The following is a 9,493-nucleotide window of genomic DNA, read 5'->3' on the forward strand; positions in this document are numbered from 1 at the left end:
GACCCTCACCCTCCTCAAAACAGTGGCCAAAAGTGTCCGATAGATGGACCAATGTTCATGCCAACATGCAAGCCAAAAGTCCTATGGTTAAGGCACAAAAGGGAAACATTTCACTCTCATCAACATGACCACTCATGGCATGATCAAAACAAAGTAAAAAAACAGAATTTTTGCATGCAAAATGGGACCCCAAAAACTCCTAATATGGCAGCTAAAGTATCTCCCATGAAACATGTGCACTAAGGCCCATTCCTAGGCATAAGAGGACACATCCTCAAGGCATTAAAGAGGCCATGCACGCACACATACAAGCATGATTCTTGGACTAAAATATGGTCCTTAGATGATGTTAAATCGTGAGGGTAATCACAAACATACATGCTAGAAGTCAATATGCTCAAAGCTTTCAAGCCAAAATACAAAGCAACCCTAACAAACATGTCAAGCATGATCAAATGGATAACCACCAAACTTTAAGCATGGAAAACAATACCAAAAGCTTCATGGGACCAAGCCAACATACACAAGAATCATGGCCTAATCATGATATGTACTTCTAAGCAAAGTAGAGCAACACAAAGCAAGTATTACAAGCATGCAAGGAGGCATAAATCTGGCCAAAAACAGAGGTTGCATATGACCTAAAATACCCAAAAAAAATCTGAAATGAGGCCAAGGATCATCAAGCACACATGCTACCCTTTTGAGCCACAACTCAAGGAAACAAAACCAAGAAGGGAGAGGGGTGTCCCTCCCCTATGCAAGACTTCAAACCATTCTTTTTTGACACTAAAATACACTGATTTTCAGTGGTCAAAAGACCAAAACACTGAAGTGAACAAAACCTTATGAAAGGAGCACCAAAATGGATCAAACAAGGCTTAGAAGGGGGAGTTTGCACTCAAACCACAAAATGACCTTAATGAAAGTGCTAAAGCAGGAAAATACAAGCCCTTTTTATGTTATACACAAGAGCTAAAACAGCAAGCTAGATAGGTAAAAAACTATTGCAAGTTTGGGGAATATAAATCAAGATGCTCACCCTTGAAGAACCTTTGAAGAACAAATGGTCTAGCCTCCTTCTTTGGATCAAAACCAGTCCAAAACTCAAGAAACAACTCCTCCAAGTCCCTCAATCTCGGAGTAAGGTGAAATGGTGTGTGTAATGGTGCAAAAGTAAGGTAAAAACCACCTTTTGAGCTAAGAAACACACACAAAGGAGGAGAGAGGGGGAGGTATAGAGATAATATGTATCTATATCTCAAAGGTCTGGTTTTTGGTTGCAAGAAGCTAACCTAGATCAAAGAGGAAGACCCTCCTCTTATAAGACTCCCTCTTGCAAAGCTTATTCAACAAGCTTGGCTAGAGGGAAATCCCTCCATACACGTGTATGGAGGGGGGGAAGAGTTGGTGCCAGCTATCACAGCCGGCACAAAATATCTCCATAAAGTGGATGAACAGTGGTCGGCTGCCCAAAAATGCCATTTCGGCAAAAAACAATGCCGACCGGCAACAATCTATGCCGACCGGCAATAAAGTGTGTCGACCGGCAAACAAAAGTGCCGATGGCAGAAAAAGACCATCCGGTGGCCTCCAGCCACTGCCGGTGGTGTGTGGGGATGCCTCATAAGGCATTCCCTGCCCTTCCAAGGCAAAACACAAGTGTTCGGTGCAAAACCAGACACTAAACGGTCAAGTTCGGAGATCCTGAGGCAGGGCGCGCGAGCCGAGACCTCCGGGAACTCCAAACGAACACGAACATGGATAATCACCGTGTGTTCAAACAGTGACGTCCAAGTCTTGAGGACGGTCAAAAATGGGGTGTCTACACATATGTTGTGAAGAACGCAAGGCTCGGCATATCAAGCAAGATATGTTGGAGAATCTGACAAACAGCATGGTAAACTACAAGTTAAAAAAATAAAAACTAAGACAGAAACAAGGAAAAGAAACATTAACAAATATTGCTCCAAACCTCTGGTTGCAACTTCTGAACATCCCGACGGCAAATAAAGACTATCGATCGAACTGTCACATTGTAAACAATCCACACTCAATACAAAGGTAGTAAACTAGGAGGAATAAATTTTTAACTTCATAGCATGAATTAAAGAAGGAATACAAAATACACACCCCCATTGACCACGAAATTGAGAAAATGGAAGACCTTCTGAGTCGTCCAACCATACTCTGGTACTCTCAATTGTATCCGAACCAATTGTACCTAATCATAATCAATTTCCGGAAAATTAAAAACCTTATTCATTGCCAAAAAATTTCTCAAACATTGATTCCAGTACTCGTATTTATATTTACTTGCTCTAAAAGTACATAAAGATTATTTGACATTTCCATTTTTCACATAGGGGATAGGAAAATTCAGCCTATTAAACATTTTCTTCATTCCTAAAGATCAATATGAGCAAAAAATATAAGACTAACTAACTCATTAAAACATAGAAAGACAACCAAAAAAAAAAAACTAATTATGGGTAACCAAAATTATGCTAATTATGCTAAAATTATGCTCAGTAACCAAAATTATGCTAATTATTGCCTACCAGACATCTTCCCACTTATAGAGGCTCAGCTAGGTATATCCAACAAAATAAAGAAACATCAACAAAATAACACGATCTCAAAGTCTGAAGTTAACTAAGGTAATTAGGCTTTTTAATTAAAGTATGAGTTTTCCATATTTATCAAAACATAAACCTGGTTTATGTATTTATATTTTTCCTTGTTTTCTCATCAATCAAATTTGAGTAAAACAAAATCCTAAACATTCAATTTGAAACCCTAGAAACCCTAATCGACATGAATCCACAATTCACGTTAAATTCATCTGAATACCGAAAAGAAAGCAATCACAACCAAAGTAAAGAACAACAATACTGCAAAATCCTCAAGAAAACTCAGATTATATAGGTGAAATTAGATGGCGAATCAATAAATCCACATTACATCCATCACAACACAGGTTTGCTTTATGACCTCAATCCTTTCTTCTTCCATAGCCCTCAAATTCTACAGCCACAGCAACAATCAATCAAGAAATGAACCCAAATGGAATCAATCCACCATGTGTCTGGCACAACCCACTAAACCCTTCACTCTCAGCAATATATATATATATATATAGAGAGAGAGAGAGAGAGACCGAGGGCAAAGGCTAGAGAGGGAGAGAGCGAGAAACAGAGAGAGACAGACAGACAGAAAGACTGAGAGTGAGAGAGAACCTGTGAGGATGCGGCGGCGGCGGCGGTGGCGGTGGCGCTAGCAGTGGCGTACGACGCTGGTCAGCGATGAGGTGAGATTGGGTGAGGATCCCACAGAATGAGGAGTCCATTAGACAGATGGCGATGGCGATGGCGATGGCGATGGCGATGTGCGACGGACGTAAGCAATGGTGGTGAGGGACTTCGATGAGCTAGAGAGAGTGGGCACCGATTGAGAGAGAGAATATAGAGAGAGGGAGAGGGCGGATCAACATATAGAGAGACACAGAGAGTGAGCTGGAGACAGAGAGGAGAGACGGGATTAGAAATGGCGACCAAATTTTATAAATGGCGACCAAATTTTTAGAGAGAGTAGGTACAAAACGACGTCGTTTTATAAATGGCGACCAAATTTTTTTTTGTCGCAAAAAATTTTCATTTCCCCCCTCCGTGTTTCAAATTTCCCTCCCAAACTTTTCGCGACCAAATGACCAGATTAGTCGCAGAAAAAGTACCTTCGCCGACAAACTTTTTTAGTCGCCAAATCTCAATCAACGGCGACTAAAATATTAGTCGCTAAAAATACTAATTTGGCGACTAATTTTTTTTGGTTGCTAAAATGTAACCTTCCGCGACCAAATTTGAAGTTGGTCGCCAAAAGCATACCAATTTCTGCGACTAACTCATTTTTGGTCGCCAAAATGTGACCTTCTGCGACCAACTCATTTTGGTCGCCAAAAATAATGATCATTCGCGACTAATTAATATTTTGGTCGGCAAATGTCATTTTTTTGCGACCAAAATTTTTTTGGTCGGCAAAAGTGGTCAGCAAATGTGTAAATTCTTGTAGTGTATATACAACCAAATATAGTTGTATTGGCAAAAGTCTCCAAATATTCATTCCTAAATTCTCATAATTTTAAAGTTCTCGCTTTCCTACGTGCAACCCTCTTTGATTGTCTTTCATATTTTCTATTTTCCTCCATTTTCTATTTGTTTGATTAATTAAAATGAAAATTAATTTCATGGTTTATGGATAAAGATTTGAATTTCAAAATTCCTCCATATAGATAAACACATAAAAACTGATAAATAATTTATGAAAATTATTTTCATGGTCTATAGATAAAGATAAAAATAAAATGAAATAAAATAAATAGTTGGCTTTGAATGAGAAGAGTATTAATAATGAAATAATGAAGGCTGCACGGGAGGAGGCAGCACAAAAATCTCACAAAATTAATTTTCGTTACTATATTTATCCAATGTAATAATTTGATGTTCTTTCTCTTAGTTGTTAAAAATAATTTGTATTAGATCATTGCTTTTTTTTTTTTTTTTTTTTTTTTTTTTTTTTTTTTTTAAGGCTATCATTTGTTATAGTATTTTTTCAATCCCATCTCTAAATTCTCTCTTTCAAATGTTTGTTTTTTTAATAATAAAGTTTAAAACTAATTTCTTATCAAATTTGTTTTCTCGGTACTTATTTTATTGAAAGATCGAGACAAGTAAAACTTTAATATAATATATGAAATTAATAAACATAATTCATGTAACGTCCCGAAAGTTTTAACATCATATAAATACATCAACCAACATTCATTATAAGAGAAGTGTGATTCTTCAACCTTTATATCATTGATCATTAAGGTTTGTACAAAAATAATTTCACATGTGAATTATACATTCAATGACATCAAATACATGAATCTATAGCATGTAGAACATTAAATCCAAAAAAAAAAATAAATAAAATGCCCTCAAGGGCTTACAAATTCCAAGGCTTAAGTCCGGTTACACAAAAATGGTCTTTCGGACCCAAACAGTTATAGCTCGTGGCTAACAACAATATACTACAACAAAAATAAAAGCCCTATGCTGCCAACACATACGTCTACACTCTAACTTGGCGAGATCACCACGTCTTTTCCTGCACCAAAATTCTATAGAGGTGAGCATAAAACTCAGTAGAAAATTCTTAACAAAGTAGATACATTTTATACAAGTTTCTCAAATGGAATGCACATGCCATGCTATGCCTTTTGAAAGAAAATCACATATTTCATCCTTTGAAAACCATCATGCTTAATGATAAATTGAAATCTCAACAATTCAGAAAATTTTCAATTTAGTTCAAGGGGCAGTAAATATGACTCACGTAATCCTTAGGTTAGTGTCTGCAAGTAGACATAACTAGTACTACCAAATCCCCACTTCACCAGTAGCTAACCGGAAGGTAAGTGGTACCTACTCCGCGCGTGTTTTCTATCTTTCACCCGGGACACTTAGGCCAACTTAATCAAATTCATCTACACCTCCTATCCAGACTTACCAACGTATTTACCCCAAAACATTTCAATAAACCTCGTTTCACAATATTTCTTTCTCAATGCAAAATTTCAAATCCGAATTCAATATTTATAACAAGCAATGTATTGAAGTGTCAATGTAACAATTATCCATGTAATGCAATAATCAACCATGAAATGTAATAATTATCCATGCAATGTAATAATTCTTTCTCAAGACATCTTCTCGCAATTTTAGTGTGGTTAGAGTATCTCAAGGAATACAGGAACGTGACCCTAAGCGGTTTTCTCAAGACCTCTTCTCAAGATTTCAGCATGGTTAGAGTATCTCAGGTCGTGTAGGAATGTGACGTTGAGCGGTTTTCTCAAGACTTCTTCTCACGATTTCAGCATGGTTAGAGTATCTTAGGGCGTGAAGGAACGCGACCTTGTGCGGTTTTCTCAGAACCTCTTCTTACGATTTTAGCGTGGTCAGCGTGTTCTCGAGCAGTTTTCATCTCAAGGTGTGCAGGAACACGACCCTGAGCGATTTTCTCAAGACCTTTTCTCACTATTTCAGTGTGGTTAGAGTATCTCAAGGCATGCAGGAACGCGACCCTGAACGATTTTCTCAAGACCTTTTCTCATGATTTTAGCATAGTCAGAGTATCTTAGGGCACATATGAACACGACCCTGAACGGTTTTCTCAAGACTTCTTCTTACGATTTCAATGTGGTCAGAGTATCTCGAGGCATGTAGGAACGTGACCCTGAGCGGTTTTCTTGAAACTTCTTTTCATGATTTCAGCGTGGTTAGAATGTTCTCGAATAGTTTTTATCTCGGGGCATGCAAGAACGCGACCCTGAGCGATTTTCTCGGGACCTCTTCTTGTAATTTCAGCGTGGTTAGAGTGTTCTCAAGAGGTTTTTAATCTCTAGGCCCGTAAGAATATGACCCTGAGCTGTTTTCTCAAGACCTCTACTCGCGATTTTAGCGTAGTTAGAGTGTTCTTCCTTCTCTCACGATTCTAGCGTGGTTAGAGTATGTTTTCCTTGTCCATCCTATCCATTATATTTATTACATCCATTGTATCGTACTCTATCTTGTTACATGGATCTTTTTTGCGTAAACGCATCTAGGATCATTATCATCCCATTGCATTGTTATTTCCCAATAGATCATTACCCAGCAACTCATTCCTCACCTATATCATAGCACCCAATCACTTGTACTCTTTCTACGAAAGGCATAGTTTTGCATGTGCTCGCACCCTTTCACGTTGAAACATGGTTCTGTTATGTGTAAGCATCCATGCTACGCTGAGACTAGTATTGAGGGTGTAGGCACTTAGCCTGTGTTAGGCGTCTTTTGGCTCGTGCCCACTTCTTTTCTATATAAAACATAGTTTGATTTTGCATCCCCATTCCTTTATGATATTTGTGTGGTAGGCACTGCTTGTGGTTTGATTATTGCATTGAATGTTATTTGCATCCTACCTTTGAACTATGCTGGTTCAATTCCTTGCAAAGGGATACGTAGGCAACCCTCGGGGTTCAATCAACTGCATCTGCATTATGTGCCCAAGCCTTATGGCCTCGTCAAATAGGTCGTCTCCGGGTTTTGACATGCACTCACGCCATTTCATGACTCCGAGCTTTGTCCAAGAGGGGCAACTGTAGACACCCCATTTTGATCGCCCTTAAGACTTGGGTGCTTCACTCTGAACACTCAATGATGAAATGTTATACTGTGCAAATTTTTGAATCTTCAACAAAAGAATTTAGTTTTGAGCTTCGAACCCAAAACTTGCATACCATTTGAACAAACCTTATTTTTCTAGCTTGACCACTAAAAAAATAGCAAAAACAAAAAAGACTGGCACGCCACATTATGTTGGTTGGCCGGCCATGTTTGCCGAGAACAGATATTTTGTAGCAGCTAGTTGCTCCCATGCACGAGATTTGGCCAGCTGCTCTCCTTTGAAGATATTTACGTTGAAAGGCGGTGGAAACTCTATAAAAACAGCACATCACCTCAAGGTTTAGGGTTAGAACATTTCCCAAAGGCTTAAAGGTTTACCAAAAGTTCTTCTCTACCCTCTTGATAGATATACTATAGATACACCATTGGAGCTTAGACTTGAAGCTTTTTGCTGAGTTTTTCAACACAATTTCAGATATTTGAGAGTATTTAGATTGTGGTTTGTAAACCAAGAAACTCTTCCTCTTCTCTAGAGGTTGATTCTTCAACTCTTTTCATCACTCGACTTCTTGTTCTTCGTTTCAATATTGATTTTCAGAGTGTTTTTAGACTTAAACATGTGATTTAAAACTTGTTGAAGGTGGAAGGGTTAGCCCACCTTTCCATAGGCTTGTTCTCTAGTGTTGCTCTTTTGTTGTTTTTCATCTTTTTTTGCTTTTTTTCTTTCATTTTTAGCACTATTTTAGGTCAATTTTGATTAAATATGACTGGGTATACGTGTTTAAAGCTTATATAGATAGTTTAAGTTTGTCCTCTATCTCTCTTCTTGGAAGATATTGCAAAGCTCTCTTCTAGTTCCTTTTTTGTAGCATGGAAATGGATGTTTCATCCATGTTCCATGAGTAGGAAGATGAGCTTGCAATCATCTCTCCATAGCTTTCATTTCTTGCTTTTACTTAGTTTGGTTTTGCTTTTGCTTCAAAGCTACATGAGAGCTCTTTCATCAAGACCATTTGAGACACTCTTCTAGTTCCTTTGAAGCATTGACATGGAGGTTTCAATCCATCTTCCATGAGTAAGAAGAAGAGTCTCTTTGGTTTTCTTAATGATGGAACCTCTTGTGTATGAGCTTTGCTTCCAATAATGGTTTCGTTTAAACTTATTCTCTCTAAGCTTGAATATTCACTTGTTCTTGTTTTACATGAGATCTCAGTGTGTTTTGGCTATATCTTTGATTGTGTCTTTCATAATTAGTTTTAGTTAGCTTTGTATCCATTAATTGCCATCTCGTTGCTTCACTAATCATCATTTAAATACCTTGGGATGTTTGATGATTTTTGAAGCAAACCCACTCTCTCTTTTATAATTTTTCATGACAGAGGAGAGAAGAAAGAATGAATAGCTTTCGAAAACACTCTGTTTTGCTTTGTTCTAGTTCTGATTGTAGCAGATCCTCCACCAGAATCAATGGCCAGTCGGCCAGTCCCCTATACGGAAGGCCAATTCTATAGGCCGGCCAACCACCTTTTTTTGTACAACTGTGGTGCTTTTTCCAGTGAAACAGAGTAGATCTTGAGGCCCAAAACAAAGTCATTTTCAGACTGTGAACAGAGCAGCTTTTGAACAATGGGGGTTTTCGGAGGATGTTCTCGCCCGTGTCCGCATGATTCATCGCCTCTCCTTTGATCCTTTTAATTTAGCTACTTCAATTTGTATTTTGTATTAAATTAGTTAACCAATTCATTTGCGTTTGTAATTAAGTAGCCCATGTAATTAATTAGTTCATTTGCTTGTATTGTAATAATCAGTAGCTTTCATTCAGGTTTGTACTAATTAGTTAATTAGGGTATTTGGGCCCTCTTGTGCGAGGGAAAATTTGTAATATTTGATGTATGTCTTCCAACCCCCATTTCTTTCTCCCTTTTACTTACTTGCTCACTATTGTTGTATAGTATCATGTTTTCTCTATCATTGCCATGATTTGCATCCATCTTTGCATGCATTAAGTTTTGGCTCATCATACTATCATTGTCATTTTTACTTGAATACGTGTGCTACCGCATGCCTTGAATCGATTCATATGTCATGTTAAGAAGCCGAATCCGATAGTTTCATTTTTGTATGTGTTGCATTAGTCATGTGCATTGTTAGGGTCATGCATTTTTATAATTGCTTTCTTTTTCTTTGGCTTACCTCTGTGTGCTAGGTGAGCACTTTTAGCTTTAGCATATTCGTATGTGTGATTGTTGCCATGCTTAGCATCTTACCATGAGGCTATGTGCTTA

This window comes from Camellia sinensis, chromosome 12, assembly GCF_055761805.1.
Source record: "Camellia sinensis isolate YWXY chromosome 12, ASM5576180v1, whole genome shotgun sequence".
Taxonomy (NCBI): Eukaryota; Viridiplantae; Streptophyta; class Magnoliopsida; order Ericales; family Theaceae; genus Camellia; species Camellia sinensis.